Here is an 18,115-nt window from a genome sequence, read left to right as displayed (position 1 = left end):
GGGTGAAGCCCCCTTGCCTCTTGTTATCCCTTTCTCTGTTTTAATGACCCAGAAGATGCTGATAAATAATGACTCTGCCTTACAGAAAGCGAGGGCCCTGATGTCCCAAAAGGACGGAACCCACCCAAGTCCTCCAGAAAGGCTATGTGTTAGAGAGAGAGGGGGAGTGTGTAAATGGAGAAAGGCTTAATAAGGCTGAGAGAGAGAAGAGAGCCCCCTTCCCTCCACGCCCGCCAACCCTCGAGCCACACTTCCTCCTCCTCTTTTGAAATGGGATATTGAAAGGGCGCTGGGAGGCTAAAGGAGATCAGAGCCTGGGCCTGATAACTGAGCCGGGCTCCATGCGCCTCCATCAAAGTGGCCAAACCCAGTGTGCGGTTTGGGTGTAGGCTGAAGCGTGTTCGCTTATCATACATGCAGACTATGCCTAGGTCTGGGACCCCCCTTTCCCTCCATAAATAGCAGCCCAATGTCCAGGCTTCATCGTAATCCCAACCTGACAGGCGGTGTGAAACCCTGCCTGCGGGCAATTGTAAAGCTAGAAGAGGAAGGGATCTATTATTAATGGCAGAAAGTGAGGTGAAATCAGGGCAGGGAAATAACATTAGCCATGATTAGTGCGCATTATTAAAGAGGCCCAGGCATTATCGTTTGGATGCAGAGAAACCTCAGGGAAAGCACCAGGCGGCGAGGCTGTCCAGCGCAGCTACCTCCATTCCCCAATTAAGGTGGGTGGGTAGGGGGAGGGGTTAATTGAGGGAGGCCATGAAGAAGAGATGTGTGTGCCTCTAATGGTGCCAGAAGAAACATTCTGGACTTTGTGGGCATCATTGTCTTTAGCTTGATTATGGGGAGAAATATTAAGAAATCACATACATGGGATGAAAGTTAGTGGCCGACAGGCAATGGCTGGGGAGGCTTTATGGGGACATATAATGAATGACCAAATCCCTTTGAACTTTCTTTAGTACAGACTTCCCCACCTTCCTGCTCCTGTCTTCAACACACTTCTGAAGGCTAGGAAATCTATGCTGTGCCTGCAGTCAGAACAACCCTTTGGAGACCTCATTGACAGGACAAGCCCTCACTAACCAACACTGAACAATGGTGGTGGCAATGTTAGGAAGTCCTTGAAAGCAGCTCTTCAAGCCCCTTGTGCCTAGTAGTTAAAGGCACTCTTCTGGTGCAAGGGACCAAGGGCCCTTCAGAGAGTTCCTTTATCCCAGGAACTTTATCAGCAAACAGGAGGATGGCCAGAAACTGTTCCCTGTAAACACAGAAGCAATAGCTACAAATGACAAAACCGGGAGATTTTCAGGTGTGGGGATATCCTGGTTCCGAGCTGAAAACCCACATCTTAAAATGTCTATGTCCCTGCACTCGGAAATCATGGGATTTTTAAATCTAGGTTTGTTCCCGGGCTTTAGATGTTTGTTCCAGATTGGTCAGTTCCTAAAAAGAAGGTGACTGTTGAGTAGAACACGAAAACTTTGTTTGTGTGCCAGAAACTTCATGAAACGTGTGGAGGGTGTATTTTCTCTGGCCAGGACAAAGTTGTGGCCCCCTAGTCAAGGTTATAGATCTTTTCACAATAAGAGCAGTCAGGAACAAACATATGTAACATAGGAACAACACCCTGTTTGCACAGATGACCCTGCACTTTATATAACCCAGGAATGGAACTTATACAATGATTCGCATGTTTGCATCTTGAGTTTATTTTTTAAAAAACTAGATGTCCTGTGGTGGCCATCTTGGGAACCTCTAAATTCCGCAACAAAGCAGCAAGTGTGGACGAGGGAAACAAAAATCCCAGGGCCAACAGGTCTGTATGTGGACCTCTTCCGAACTCCTGGGATTTTTTTGCCCCTGATTAAAACCCGTGATTTGCTGCTCTCTGGAAGCACCTCAAGGTCCAGTGTACTGGCCAAAGCCATCCTTCCTTCGAATTTCAACTTTTTCTCTCATCTTTCCTCCATACCCCCTCTAATCCTTGCCCAGAAAACCTCTCCCACCCTCCTCCTCCTCCCCTCAAGTGCCTCCTATTGAGCTCTGTGCTCAAATTGCCCCCAGAGCCCACTGGATATTCCTTCAGATGTCTAACAAGCGTCAAACACAACTGAGGTTTAGAGAGACACAGAAATCAATACTGCGGCTTCCACCAGTCACGCTGAGGGATTAGCCGTCCCAAGGAAAAGCGCAGGCAGTTGAATAAGGGAATCATGACTCCGAATAACCTAAGAGGTTTATGAAGCTGGGAAGCAGGCCCCTGGCCCCGATAACCTCCAGTTGGCCTGGAGAGAAAGGCGGGCTGTGAAAACATTCACTTAGCTTCCTCCCCTCCGCTGTCAATGAGGGCCAGCAGGAGACCTCTGGGGTCAAGAGCGGAGCAGCAGCGATGGTGGGACTGCAGTCGGGCGGCCCAGGGAGGGAGGGATTATTGTCACACCACAAGAACGGAGGCTCCAAGAAGGGTCTCATGCCTCAACCGCTTGCACTTCTGGAAACCACTCTGGTGGACACTGACCTCAGGGACAGCAGTAGCAGTTGAAACTCATGGGCTCCTGAGGACCACACAGGGGCCAAAATAGTCTCAGGGGCAAAGGAGACCCACAAGAGGCACCTCAAGCCCAAGACTGAGGGGTTAGAGGCAGGGACTTCTCAGCTGAGGCCCCAAAGAATGTTCACTGCCTCCATACTGACTAGCTCTGAAACAAGTCCTGAGCATCTTTCTGTTCTGATTTGTTCTTAATCAAAATGCTCAGTATGGTATTTTAAAAAGCTGCCGATTTCCACTCCTGTCATTTTGATCTGCTTCACCTGAATTGCTCTGCTCTAATGTGCAGAGCTTTTGACTTCCGTTTTCGTTTTGCAATTGTATTGAGATCATTTTGATATATCTGTTTTTAAACCATATTAAACACATACATGTAACTGTTTTTAAAACATATTAAACACACTGGGAGCCCCTGGGTTAAACTTTTGACTTGCTGAACTTGCTGACCAAAAGGTCTACGATTCAAATCCGGGAGCGAGGTGAGGTCTTGCTGTTAACCCCGGCTTCTGCCATCCTAGCAGTTTGAAAACATGCAAATGTGAGTAGTTCAATAGGTACCACTTCAGCAGGAAGGTAACGGCGCTCTGTGCAGTCATGCCAGCCACATGACTTTGGACAACGGATAATGCTGGCTCTTCGGCTTAGAAATGGAGATGAACACCATCCCCCAGAGTCAGACACAACTAGACTTAATGTCAAAGGGAAGCCTTTACCTTCACCTTAAACACATACACCCTGGGAGACTCGGCTGGTCCAGCACAAAAGGCAGAGCTTTTTCTGTAGTGGCCCCTGACAGAAAGCATGTCTCTTCCTGGGCTATTGTGGGGAGCTAAAATTGTTCTGTTTTGTGTAGCCCTCCATATTTCAAAGTAGGGTATGCATGGTTTTTAAAGGCCCTTTTTTAAAATAGGGAAAACGTTTTAATTTTTAAATATTGGGTTTGATCTGTTTTTATTTGCCTATCTTTGCAAGTTTAAATAGTGTTTTTACTGCTGTTCCTTGCCTCAGGGGCCCTGGAGGGCTGAGAGGCAGTAAACAAACATTTAAAACCAACAGGCAAACAAACCAAGCTGTTCTTAGCTGTGTGTCCCTGTTGCAACCAATCCACCAGCGAGACCCCTTCTCGGGGACAGGCCTCATTTTGGGATCAGCGGTCAGGTGGACCCCCTGGACCCACATTGGTTTCTCCATGCCTCATTTTCCTTCATCCACCATTTCCCCCCCAAATCTGTCTTTTCCCAACTCTCATCTGATCAGAGCCATCTCAGTGTTACTCGCACTCTGCCCCTTGGGCATAAATATCCCCACCATTATTATCCTTTGATCCTCTCGGCCCTTTGTTTCGCAAACATTCCTCTGTTGCTGCTGTTAAGGCTGAGGAGGGGCCCTGTGCCCACCTCATACTAAAGGGAGGGAGGGGGCTTCTCTGTTTGTAAATATTTGTGGCAAAATAAATGCGTATTCTCGCCACGTATGCCTTGTCGCTGCTCTTGACCTAATTTCCCCACTGCGTCTAGCGCAACGCACGGTCTGCTACAAGTGGGCCACAACTCCTCCACAAGTCCTCATAGGCCCATTTTGTTCAGGACCCGCATGCGCAAGGTGTGATCTCCGCATGGGAGGAAAGGCATGCCATAATAAGGAGCATGTGAACCAGAGACAAGGCATCCCTCAGAGCAGGTTGCAGGTGCTCCACAGCTCTTATTATGGGGTGCCTGCAAGGTTATGACAAGGCATCATGTTGGAGCTCGAGATCATTCACCCTGTATCAGGCTAACCTATTTGCAGGGTTGCTATGACGACAAAATGGGGAAGGGGGCATGGACAACCCATATGCTGCCCAAATATTACCAGAGGAAATTTTAAAACAATATAGTATCTGTCACATCTTCCCAAAAGGGTTTTGACAGGTGGACCCAAAGGCCCTCATCCTTCTTGTTATCCTGGACCTCCTTTTTCTGCCTTTCCATGGGCTCCAGGGGTGTCTGTATGCGGCCTGCCAAATGCCTTCTTGGAGCCAGCCATGCTTCACAGAAGCTAAGAGCCCAGCTCTGGGAAAAAGAGAGAGTGCATTGCTTTGTATTGCCTCTCCTCCTTTGCACGGCCTGACCTGTCTCCGCCAGCAGCCTCCATAAATCTGCCTCACCTGATGGGAGATGGGCTTTTTAGGATGTCTCTGGGTGCTTTGAGGTAGCACTTCTATGAACTCCGTGCCACAATAAATAACGCTACCTGCAATATGTCTTGGGGAGCGTGTCAGCTGCGGCTGTCCTGCCATGAATTTTTATTCTTTGGCCGTCGGGAAGATGGATTCCAGATACAGCGTTTTCCCGCACTTAGTGTCAGGTCTCTTTACCCCTTTGCCCCAGGCGGATGACAGGGACCACAAATAAAATGAAATAATAAAAAATGGCCACTGGAGGGGAGGGGAAGAGCCCGGGAAGAGCCCGGGGCAGCCTCCCTGGATCAGGGGAAGAAGGGCAGTTGTTTGGGGGATGCAAGGAAGTCCCCCAAGTGAGGATGGGCCATGAGGGGAGAGGGAAAAGCCAAAAGGACTTCTTGCAACCACGGCTCAGAGGGACCAGCCCAAAGCTCATGGGCAGCCAAAGAAACTTGGGCAAATGGCTTCCCTTCCTTGCATATCTCGCCAAGTTATAGAGCCTCCTACACTGGATCACCCTGCCTGTCCCTTTCTGCTCCCTAAATTCCCCTTTGCGAACTGAATGGGGAGGGAATACTTCACTAGCAGACTTTCTGCCTGCTGCCCAGGGGCCCCATGCAAAAAGACCCTCATTCCTTTGTCCCAAAGGCTGGTGTGACAGGAGGCATTAGCCACTAGTTGAAGTGGCCTGGGGCTACCTGGGTAGCTTCTAGTTCATGGCATGTCCTTGAAACTGTACCATCAGTTCTGGGTGGCTGGTGGATTATTGGGGTTGTAGCCTAAAAAAGGGGGTTTCCCAGCGTATTGTGGTGCGTGGCTTCCATGAGCCTTAGTCATGTCATGCGGCTGCCTTGTTCCGAGGCAGAGCCCATATATAGTCTGCCTCAGCCAAAAAAAAGTGCATGGCAAGGCCAAAGAGAGCAACCTGGCCTGGCCACCTCACAGATTCCCACTTCCTCACAGACTCCTGGATGAACGAACACACACACACACACACACACACACACTGTCTTTCGGGCAGGGGAGGATGTCCTGTCTTCAACCCATCCCATGCAATGCAAGCAAATTAACCCCCCACATCACCACCCCCCAATCTCTGGCTCCACAGCTGAGTGGAAGTGGAGGTGATTTACAAGGTCGTTGACAAATGCCTGTATTGATTGGGTATTAAAGTGTCTTGTGATTAATACAGCCTTCGAAGTAATTAGTGCAGAAGATCTCTTATATCTCCACATGTTTAAATAATGTATCTGCCTGCACCCCAGCCCCCTGTCACTCAGGCTGACTGAGGCCAAGCCCTGGATCATCTGGGAACTAGGCTCTCCGACTGTGGAGGGCTTTCCGGAATGGAGGCCCTGCTCCCCTCCTGCCCTAGGAAGGGAGGCCTCTGCAGGAAAGGGATGCCCTAATTCAGGAGAGGACAATGAGGGCGGCCACCTCTCATGATGCTCTGGCCTCCCCTTCTCCAGTTCTCTCCTGAATATCCTGCGATGTCAGATTTCCCATAGCTGCATGGAATGCCCAGCACAGAAACACTTCAGGACACTGAGGGAAATTACTAAGGTTTAAGAATCCTGTGCGAAGGCTGTCCCTCAGTCCCACAACCATCTCAGACACATTGAGGAGGACACGTACCTGTGGTGGGCAGTCTCCAAGTTAAGGGCTCCACACCTGCCACCCAAAGAGTCTCCATTTGTTTCTAGGGTTAATGCAGACTTCATCAAAACAGGAGAGCAACCTGTCTAATTATAGTGCTGGGATGCCATTACACACCAACGAAATTAAGCCTTGTCTTATGCTACCCAGCAGCATCTCTGATGAGAGAGGAGATCCCATTACTCTGGGGTTACTGAGCGGTTAGTGGATCGAGGGGGCCAGCACACTATGGGGTGCCTCTGACCCCCAAGGAGCCAAGGAAGGAGGGGCTGTGGCAAAGGGACAGCTTCCAAAACTCATCAGATTGCAAGCAGTAAATGAATCTTCTGTTGTTCTGAGAATGTGATGAACGAGAATGTAATACGGAAACAGCAAATAGCCCTCTTGAAACAGCAAATAGCCCCCAGCCGTGGGAAATGGCAATTCTCAGCCATTTGCAAGAGGCATAAAAGAGAAACGCTCCGTCTCATTGTGGCCCCCAAGGTGAAGGGTTTGGAGGCGAAGCTGGAGACCCAGAAAGTGCAGGTCAACAGCCATAGACCCAGAAAGACCCATTGGAGCACTCCTGTACCCACCAGCAAGGGGCACACAGCAGGGTCTCCTCTTGCCTGGCATAAAGTTATCCTGGTAGAGCAACCAGGCCGTCAAGGTCAAGCCCTGGTCACACATTTCTGCTTGCGTCTCTGCTAAGAATACTTTTGAGGTTTGCCTAAGTCACCGGGAGGAAGGAGAGGCCCTTCCAGCCCATCCTGGAGCCGACAATTAAGAAACCTCAAAGTAATTTTTGAAAATGTCAGCGTCTCATTTAGCAGAAGGATAAATAATGAATGATGCGTAATCTCTGTCCTGTGCGGGCAGTACAACTTTGCAGTGTCATTAGTAAACTAACGGTATAATATCTTGGTGTCACAGTTTAATTATATCTTGTAATTAGTTTCAGCAGCGGGTCGCGCCGAGTCAGCCCCCCTGAGCTAAACAAAAGGTAATGAACTTTCTGAGCCCCTTCCCCCCGCCTCCCCAGAAACCAATTCGAGGGGACGCTGAGGAAGGTGGGCTCCCTCTCTCCTCCTCCTCCTGCTATTCCTCCACTTTTAATGTTGGGAGTATCTAAATACGCAATGATCGCACTTTAGTCTCATTTGAATAGCCATGGCTCCATCCTACAGAAATCATAGTGTTGCCCTGTACTTAGAGTTTTCTGCTAGAGAGAGATCTGACTTGGTCACGGTAGTCCACGCTCTGGTTACATCCCGTATAGACTACTGCAACGCACTCTACGTGGGGTTGCCTTTGAAGATAATGGTTCAACGAACGGCAACCAAGTTGCTAATAGGAATGGCACTCAGGGAGCATACAACTCCTCTGTTGCACCAGCTCCACTGGCTGCCAATCTGCTACCGGGTACAATTCAAAGTGCTGGCTTCAGCCTATAAAGTCCTAAACAGTTCCTGTCCAGCTTACCTGTCTGAACATACCTCTCCTTATGAACCATCTAGGATTCTAAGATCATCTGGGAAGGCCCTGCTCTCAGTCCCGCCTTCATCACAGATGCTTTAGGACGAGAGACAGGGCCTTCTCAGTGGTGGCTCCTCGGCTGTGGAACGCCTTTCCTAGGGATATTAGATCTGCCACCTCCATCCTAACATTTCATAAAAAGTTAAAACCTGGCTTTTTGAGCAAGCAAATGCAGTGTAAGGCAAATATAGATCTATGGAACAACTGGACGACGTGAATTGGAAAATGATTTTGGTAAGGAGATTATGAGGATTTATGTTTTTATTGGTTTTGTATGTTTTTTATATTATTTGCTAAATGTTTTTAAACTGTATTTTATGCTGTTCAGGGCATCGAATTGTGCCGACTGTAAACTGCCTTGAGTCACCTTCAGGCTGAGAACGGCAGTATATAAATACGGTAAATAAATTTATTTATTTATTTATTTATTTACATTATTTATATCCCGCCCATATCAGCCCACAGACAACTCAGCGTGGTCTAAATAAATAAATAAAAACTAAGACTGCTGTACCCGGTTCTGGACATCACAGTTCATGAGTGATATTGACAAACTAGAACGTGTCCAGAGAAGAGCAACCAAGACTGGATGGCCCATGAGGTCTCTTCCAACTCTTTGATTCTATGATTCTATGATTCTAAAGGTTTGGAGACCAAGTCTTGGAAGGAGCAACTGAACATGCTCAAGCTCAACCTGCCCAACTCCTCTTGAGAAGAATGAGAGGACACATGGCAGACATCTTTAAATATCTGAAGGGATGACATGGAGAAGTTGGAACTTGTTTTCTGCAGATCCAGAAATTGGAAAATATGAACCAATGGGCTCAAATTCCAAGGAGAGAGATTCTAAGTAAACATTAGGAAGAGCTCCTTTACTACAAGATCTATTTAAGAGTGAAAAATGGGCTGCCATTGAAAGTGATGGGCTCTCCTTCCTTGGAGATTTTTGAACAGAAATTGAGCGGGCATCTTTCAGGAGAGCTTTGTCACACATTCCTCCCTGGCAGAATGGGGTTGGCCTTGGTGGCCCTTGTGGCCCCTTCCAACTCTTAAGATTCTCAAAGCCAGAAGAAGGATAAAATAGTTCCTAGCGTAGCCCGGAGATGCCAGCATTACTTCTGTTGCTTGCTCAACGGATGTCACATACCCTGGTCAAAAGTGGACATCTGTGAGTAACCCAAGGAGTGTCGAGAGGCAATAGACAGCATCTTCAAGACCACAAACCAGGCCTGGAAGCAAGCAGAGTAAGTATTGAGGGGACAATGGGAAGCCACTACAACCAATGCAAAGCACAATGCTTGTTGGTCTCTGAGCTCAAAGCATCCCGACAAAGGAATCTTCCATTGGAGTCTTGTGGGGGGTGGGAGGGGGGTGGCTGTTTATGCAGAAACATCCAGGTTAAAGGAGAAGCGACTTGGGAAGCAGGAGCCCTGACCCTCCCATTGTGAACCCTCCAGAGAGTTTAACAAAAGGGGAGGCAGCGGGCCGCATGGTTGGGGGGGGGGGGGCGGCAGACCTAGCACTCCTTGGGGCTGGTGTGTGTGTGTGTGTGTGTGTGTCAATCTGGCTGGTTGCCATGGAGATGTGATGACTTGTTCACATGGCAACATACCTTAGGCCTACTATTAAGAGGAAAAGGAGGAGGAGAATGTGCAAGGCAGAAAGAGAGAGAGCATGAGAGTGACAGAACCAGAGTGAGAACAGCATCACCGTCCTTGGTACACAGGGTTGGGATGCAAGATCCCAAAGGGCTGGAGAGGGAGAGGTCATGTGAGGGGGGGTTCTGATGAGACTGCTTCCCCCACTTCCTCGGGCACCCCATCCCACCCTCTCTGCTATGTGCAAATTTTGTGACAAAAGCACTCAGGGGGACCCAGGAAACTTCTTTGGAGCTCCTTCAGTTCAAAGCATTCAACTGAAGATGGTCTCCCTGCACCTTGGGAATTGGATCCTGGTGGTGCAGTGGACTAAAGCGCTGAGCTGCTGAACTTGCTGACCAAAAGGTTGCAGGTTCAAATCCGCTGTTGCCCCCAGCTTCTGCCAACCTAGCAGTTCGAAAACATGCAAATGTGAGTAGATCAATAGGTATTGCTCTGGTGGGAAGGTAACGGCGCTCCATGCAGGGGCGGCTCAACCCATTACTCAAAGTAAGCATTTGCAGTATAGTTGATTTTGCCCAGGGGCGCTCTTGAGGTGCTCTTGGAGGAAAATAGACCTTGACATATGCAAGTGGTACTTACTGGGATGTATAGTTCACCTAAAATCAAAGAGCATTCTGAACTCCACCAATGATGGAATTGAAACAAATTTGGCACACAGGACTCCCATGATAAACAGAAAATATATATCAATGATTGGTTGGGGGGGGGGGGGCGCCAAAATACTGCTTGCTTACCGTTGAAAATTACCTAGGGCCGCTTCTGGCTCCATGCAATCAAGCCAGTGGCCACATTACTTTGGAGGTGTCTACTGACAATGCCGGCTCTTTGGCTTAGAAATGGAGATGAGCACCAATCCCCAGAGTAGGACACGACTGGACTTAGCATCAGGGGAAAACCTTTACCTTTACCTAAGGAATGGGGAGGTGCCTCCCTAATCCTGAGCAGCAATGATGCTACTGCTGCCAAAGAAGCGGCCTGCACTGCCAGAGTGTTGCAAATCCATAAGCATTTCTACCTGAGAATGAAAGGGAAACCAAGCCCAGCCTTTGGGGCAGAAAGGCACAGAAGGGACCCACATTTTATGTCCTCCGTCCATCACTCCTTTCACTAAGTCTAGTGGCCTTGCTACAGGCAGCATTTCTCTGTGAAATCACGGCAATTTCCATGCAATCCTAAATTACTGCCCGCTGTCCTCTTTGGCTTTTGGGCATTTTCTGCAATTTCTTTAGGAGCTCGTTTCTTTCCTCCCTTACTCCCTTCCTTTTCCTCCCTCTCTCCCTCATCACAGTGCCTGATATGGCTGCTTGGTGTCCCTGGCCTGCCTCCTGGCCTTTTAATGTCATCCATCCCTGTCCAGTGGCCTTGACCAGTAGAGCCGGCCCCCCTCCTTGCCCTGCCAGCTGCTCCAGGCAGCAAAGAGGGAGCCCCCCCCCCCCCACTAATTGGGCGAAGGCAGCGATTCATCAGCCTCCGATAGGGCTCCAGCATCTACAAGCACTTATGACATGTAATTGGTGGTGCATAAGCAAGCCGGGCCACATTAAAAACCCTACCGATAGTCAGAGATAAAAATTAATGACTTTTGCTTTGTGTAATCCCGCACGCATTGGTGGGGAAAGGGGAAGGCGGGGAGGGGGGGACGGATGGAGAGCTGGGATTAATGGGCAGATCTGAACAGACACAAAGGAACAAAGGCTTCCTTTCTCTTGTTTACACCCCAAACAATAAGAAAACCCACAAGTGACAAGTTAAGGAAAAGGTGATCGAATTGGAAGATGGCACGCAGTTCACGATGGGTGCTGGGTTTTCACAGACCTTATCCTGACCTAAAGGATAGACAGACTGCTCCTCTGTCTTCATGAGGCAGATCCAGAGGTTGCCATGGGGCCCTTGAATAGCAATGGAGCGGAGCAGGAGCCAGCAGGGACCAAGATGGGCTGGAAGGGTGGACATTTCCCTTCACCTTTGGCCATGATTCCTGGAAGCTAAGCCTCTCCATGGGGAACAGAAGGGGAGGTATCTTTTGACATTTCTTGGAATGGGATAAAGAGTCAGACTCTTATACCCCTAGTACCCCTACTCTTCCTAAAGGCAGCGGCCATACCTCCATAGCCCCACAGTCTTATGTGCATCCCTAGGAGACAATCCCTTTGGGGTCTCTGACCAGGAATTGAATTCTTCCCTGTTTTTCTTTTGGAAGAAAGCAACCATTTCCTCCTCATGGCATGAAAACCTTTGGCAATGGTGCCATTTGCAATATCTATTTGCAGCTTTGCACTGATTCTACGCAAAATTCACATGTGGCTGTTCTGCATAGAAAATAGCAGTTTCTGTGTGGGCAGAAGCACACTCCTGGCCAGAAAAAAATGCTGTTTTTTCTGCAAGTGAATTTTGCCTAGAATGCACCTCATGAAGATTCTTGTTGACCCCGGATCCTTTCCATTAGGGTCCCTTGACAGTCAAAAACCAACATTTTTCAACCACATTTCAATATTTCTGAATTTTTCAATTCGCTATCTCAGACACATATTTGCAAAACAAACCTAACAAAAGGGTGGAGATTGTGGCTGCTGGCCAGGTAAAGAGGGCTATGCCATTGTGCATGTGTGTGTGTGTGGGGGGGGGGGGGGTGGATGTGAAGGCATTTGGGAAGGGTCCAGCCCCTTTCTGCTGACTTTGGCCCCATGGAGCACAAGCAAGATGGATTGTGGAGTGTGTTTTCAGTTCTGGGGCTCCCAGACAGAGAAGTGCATTGATATTGGCAGGCCGCTGAGCAGAAAGCCAGAGCCATCAGCTGTGTTTAGGGGGCTGCCATTCCCCCATGTTGTAGCCCCCCCTCTCTTCGGCTGCCTATTTCCCCAGACACCCCCCCCCCCCCGCCGCCCCAGCCCCGCTATCTCTTCCTCCTGTTAATTTCATCTGGGCAAGTGGCAGGAGGGGTATTTGCCGAGAGAAAGGCGCCTGCCGTGGCCTCAGCAGCCACTGGAACCTGATAGAGAGAGTGAGTTCATTGACGGCCGGGGCTCCTTGGCGCATCGAGCTAAAAGAGGATTAATTATGCTTTGTAGATTAAGAGGCTGCACACTCGGAAGCCTTTGTATTCCACGGGGGTTTGGGCAGAGCTGCCAGGGCTCAACAACCCAAAGCAACTCAAAGCCAACCCCCGGCACAGATTGAATGAGAGAGAAAGAGAGAGAGAGAGAGAGAGAGAGAGAGAGAGAGAGAGGCATAGCAAGACACATAATCTAGAGCCAAGGCCTGCCAGTTTTGGGGTGAAACCTACCACTTGCACACACATCACACACACATCGCAAAGCTCAAGAAATGTCAGCTCTAGAGGTTGTCCATTACAAGCCCACTCCTTGCTTGCTGCTTCCTTCTGGCAACCTCTGGCCTCTGTGCAAGTGGACACATTATGATCCAGTCTCATGTGCAAGCAAGGCACCCGGGCCTCTTTATCAATGAGGCTGCTGCCCAGCCCAGTACTTCCTGGGGTCTCTGGGACTGACACGATTTACTACAACCATTCAATTCATTCCTGGAAACTCTCCAGGAAACAGAGGACTAGGAGAATAGCCCTGGTCCAGAAGCTGCCACTCTGAGCCACAATGGCCTAGATGGAGCTTGCAAAGGACCTGATCCTGGGGCTGGCACTGTGGGTTTCCTGCCTCTCTAATGGACCTCACGCACATCCATGTAAACTGGATTACATTTGCTGAATCCCTCCATAGAATTCTGCCTCAGACCTTCTGCCAACTTGGGCCTGATATGCTAAAAAGGGGCTCAATCGCACCAAAATCTCTTGGTCTGGTTGTTTGCAAAACATTGTTGGTTTCTGTGAGAGTTGGTACCCAGAATGGCATTTTGGCAAAGAGCGGGAAGCCCCTGGCCTTGCTGTTCTATGGGGCTGGCAAAAGACAGGCTCCCCAAGAGCTCTGCTGATGGAAGCAATTGCCGTTGCTGGCGGCATTTAAGTGTTAACTGTCCAGGAATAGCTAAAAACAGTGAGCTAAATGGTAATCACTAGGTAACAGTCTCCGGCAGATAGGAAGAGCGTGGGGGAAAGCCCTGGAGTAGCTATCTTTAAAGAGAACAAGCAGATCTGAGTAATCCAATTTAGGGGAGATAAGAGCCCGCCGGTAGCCCTGTCCTTTAACTGGACAAACGCCTTCGTTCAAGTGTCAACCCCAATCCTGGAAAGGTCACTGCAATGGGCCGGGAGCCTAATACACTCCAGGCTCGGCTGAGTGGATTTCCGAACAAACGCACCGGCCCAACCGAATTGATTTCCAGCCAGCCACCGCGGCCCCTAACCTAATTACGCTGCTGTTGGTGGCAGGCCCTGCTGCATCTCAAGCGGCTGGTCAGCCAAAGCAAGAGGTCACTGTCACGGCCCTCTCCTTGCCCCCTCCTCTTCGTTGCCTGCCCTGCCTTTCCTCTCTCCGTTGGACTGACTTGAGCAGTGACCAAGCCTCCCCTCCTCTTGATCCCTGCCTGAAAGAAGGCAGAGATGGTCCAAGACAGGCCTCCTAATGCCCCATCATGTCTGCCCTCATCTGCCTGGTTGTGCTCCCGGGCCAACGGTCAAGGGATGGGCCCTGGGGCTTGACCCTTGGGGTTGTGTGCCATGATTGCACCTGAGCTCCAAACTGAAGCCAGAGGCCCCTCCAGAGCCCTTGCGAAGAGAGGATGACCACCAGGCTAAATCCAAGACCGAGGCCCCTCTTCCTCTGCAAAAGCTGCCTTCAGACTTGCTTCCTGTCACCTGCCTTTCCCCAAAAGCCAGAGCAGGTCGGGCCAGATCCCAGGTATATTTTTCAGCCTCCAATTAGCCGGCTCCAATTCATCACTCCGAATATCTCCTGGCATCCTCACGCCCGGCAAATCGGTCTTCATTTAAAATCTTCTCTCTTAGCCCTAAATGGAAATCAATTCTGCAAGTTTAGCAAATAGTTAATTACTCCACAAAGAGGATTGATTGGCCTTTGATCACCAGAAAGCTCTGTAGTGCTATTAGTCTCTTTCATCTGTGATTAAACCACAGAGAGAAAGAAACAAAAAAACCAAAATTAGGCCTCCCTTGTTCTCCTTCCACTATTTAATGATCAGATAATCTGGGAAAGGTGTGAAAGGGAGACACTTGGCCCATCTGCAACTTCAGAAAGAAGAGGCAGGAACTGGCCCTGATTCTCAGGATGAATGTGGATCATGGCCTTTGGGCCCCTCTTCCCCTTAAGGTATCCAAGGCAGATTGTATGGCGAACAATGCCTTCATTCACCTGGATCCACACCAGCAAAATAATGCAGCTCCAGTGCACAATATCCTGCTTGTGTTGCATGGGCTCCTTATAGTCCTTAGCTATTGGGCATTATGGCCCTCACAATTCACCCCCCAAAATAACTTTGGACAACAGAGAGCATCTGTTTCCATCTACAACACAGACATGTGTTTTTTACCTTAAGAACTGACAAGCATCTTGAGCTCTGGGTATTACCTGGGGAGGCATCCCACTGGAGCATTGCAGCACACCCAAGTACCTTGGAGTTACCCTGGACTGTGCTCTGACTTACAAGAAGCACTTCTTGAATACAAAGTAAAAGTGGGTGCTAGAAACAACATTGTATGAAAGCTGACTGGCACAACCTGGGGATCACAAGCAGACACAGTGAAGACATCTGCCCTTGCACTTTGCTATTCTGCTGCTGACTATGCATGTCCAGTGTAGAACACATCTCACCATGTTAAAATAGCGGATGTGGCTCTTAATGAGACAAGATGTATTATCACAAGATGTCTATGCCCTACACCACTGGAGAAATTATACTGTTTAGCTGGTATTGCACCACCTGACATCCGCCAGGAAGTAGCAGCCAATAATGAAAGGACCAAGGAAGTGACATCTCCAGCCCATCCTCTGTTTGGATATCAACCAGCACGCCAATGTCTTAAATCAAGAAATAGTTTTCTAAGATCTACAGAGATATTCGCTGGAAAACCTCAGCAAGCAAGAGTCCAAAAGTAGCAGGCAAAAACCCGGAACATCAACCCATGGCTGATACTGGATGAGAGACTCCCCCCCTGGGCACACAGAAGACTGGGTGACTTGGAAGGTGCTGAACAGGCTGTGCTCTGGCACCACAAGATGGAGAGCCAACCTTAAGAGATGGGGCTACAAAGTGGAATCCACAACATGCGAGTGTGGAGAAGAGCAAACTACAGACCACCTATTACAATACAGTCCGAGCCCTGCCACATACACAGTGGAGGACCTCCTTATAGCAACCCCTGAGGCATTCCAAGTGGCCAACTACTGGCCAAAGGACATTTAGTACAAGGCCAAGTTTTTAAACATTGGGTTGTTGTTGGTTTTTCTGGGCTATATGGCCATGTTCTGGAGGCAATTTTTCTCCTGACGTTTCTCCTGCATCTATGGCAAGCATCCTCAGAGGTAGTGAGAAGGGCAAACCTGAGGTCATCTTGGGGGGAAAGCAGGGGCCAAGGGGTAGGAGAGGTTTGCAGCCCCACAGACACCTACAAGGAGAGGCCCTTCCAAAGGCCGATCCTCACTACCTCTGAGGATGCTTGCCATAGATGCAGGCGAAACGTCAGGAGAAAAATTGCCTCCAGAACATGGCCATATAGCCCGGAAAAACCTACAACAACCCAGTGATTCCGGCCATGAAAGCCTTCGACAATACATTTTTAAACATTGTTTGTGTTTTTAAATACATTTCAATTGTACCCCCAGTTCACATCTGATATGATTAAAAAAACATTTCCATGAACCCGAGCTGAAACTTTAGGAAAGAAAGGCAGAAACTGGAACCTGGGTGGATCCACACCAGAACTCTTCCGAGGATTGTTTTTTCTATGGCTTGAAAGGCAATTTTGAAGAGAATGATACTTAATTTGTCCAGATATTTCTTAGATTTCTTTAAATAAAAAAAGATTGAGGGTGGGAATAAAATGTTGCATTTGTTTCCTGGGACCGTCTTGGGGGACAACGCAAGCGCCATTTGGTCGCCTCTTTAGGCGAGAAGCTTTGGAAGGCTTCCCATGGCCAGGGCCTTCGGTGCCAGCGATTAAGGCAGCTTACAGCAGATGGGATCCTTGCAAGCCAATTAGTTCTTTTGCTGTTCAACAATTCATCGGCCTTTGGATGGGCCTCTCCTCGTAGATGTCTGTGGGGCTGCAAACCTCTCCTACCCCTTGGCCCCTGCTTTCCCCCCAAAATGACCTCAGGTTTGCCCTTCTAAAAATGCTGGGGGTGGCACCTGCCCTTCTCACTGTTTTCCCTGGAAGGCAAGTTTTTGATTGAGTGGGAGATATTTGGGGGATGGGTTGAGGAGGGCATCCTACTACCCACCTGAGGATGTGCGCCCACCCGCCATTGTGTGCCCCAGCCTCCCCCATCTCTTGCTGTCTTTCCCTTCCCACCAATAAAGGCCTATTCAGAGAGCAAATGTTGTTAAGCATGTTTGCGTTGCGGAGTCAATGAGCAGCAGCAGAACATCAATAGATCTGCTGAGATAAGGGCTTCTCCAGGAGTGTTCGGAGGCTGGTCCTTCCCTGGGGACCCCGATCCAGATAAAGAGGGAACAAGAGAAGCCCCAGAGGGAAGGACTCATTAGTGTGCATGGTGGCAGGGCGGGGGGGGGGGGGCATGCACTCTTTCAGCTGCCAACTTTGTGCCTCATTGGACTGCCATGCAGGCAGTGACCTCTGCTCCAACCACCCAAAATGGGCATTTCCATCCCCCTTCCTCATTTTCCTGGGGCACAGACCAAGGAAGACCCCCCCCCCAATGCCCTATTGCCACCCTTCCTTGGGCCGCAGGCATTTCCAGGGCTCAGCCTGATAAAGACCCCCCAGACACCTCCCCCACCGGCCGCCGCTCCATTTGCATATGCAAAACAATTTGAGACGTATTCCCTCCAGGGATGCTAAGTGGCATCCATATGGCGGCATGCGGCTTCTGCCACGTTCGGTATTAATCTCCCTCGTTTAGATAGTGTTTTGTGATCATTATCTCATTAATCCCCACAACAGCTCTGCCAGGCAAGTAGGTCAGCTCTCTCATGCCCGCTTTACATGGGGAGGGGGGGGGTGTCAGGGAGGGGGGCCGAGTGGGAGCAATGATTCATGCCAGGCAAATCGCTTCATGGGTGGATGCGCCGGACTGAGAATCCCAGGCCTCCATATGCACTCTTTCTCTCATAAAGAGACCCCATCTGTGGCAGCGTTGTGGCTGGTGATCTGCAGGTGGGCACTGAGCCTCCAGCCAGGAAGGATGCTAGTCCAGATGCTGACCCAAAGGAGCAGTGAGCCAGTGCTGCTGGGTACATTGCTGCCCAAATACCCACAGCGGAAGGTATGCTAGGTTCCACTATGTAACACTCATATGGAATGCCATCACCGTGCAACATGTGTCAGTGGCTGGGTGCCATAGTGCCATGTTTAGTGAGCAATGTGCAAATGCAGTGGGTGGCACTACCATATGGAGTTACATGTATGGAAGCCTCACCCATTGCATTGGCACACTGCGGGGTGCATTTGTTGCACTA

The 18,115-nt window shown here is 49.4% G+C and overlaps 1 protein-coding gene across 2 annotated transcripts in view; it reads right to left on the bottom strand.

Annotated features, from left to right (window-relative positions):
• Positions 1-18,115, bottom strand: part of ZFHX3 (zinc finger homeobox 3) — a 206,888-nt gene that overhangs the window by 157,049 nt on the left and 31,724 nt on the right. The gene's annotated exons all lie outside the window — the stretch shown is intronic.

This window comes from Anolis sagrei, chromosome 8, assembly GCF_037176765.1.
Source record: "Anolis sagrei isolate rAnoSag1 chromosome 8, rAnoSag1.mat, whole genome shotgun sequence".
NCBI lineage: Eukaryota > Metazoa > Chordata > Lepidosauria > Squamata > Dactyloidae > Anolis > Anolis sagrei.
Note: the sequence above shows the minus strand (reverse complement) of the source record. Positions and strands in the feature narration are given on the sequence as shown.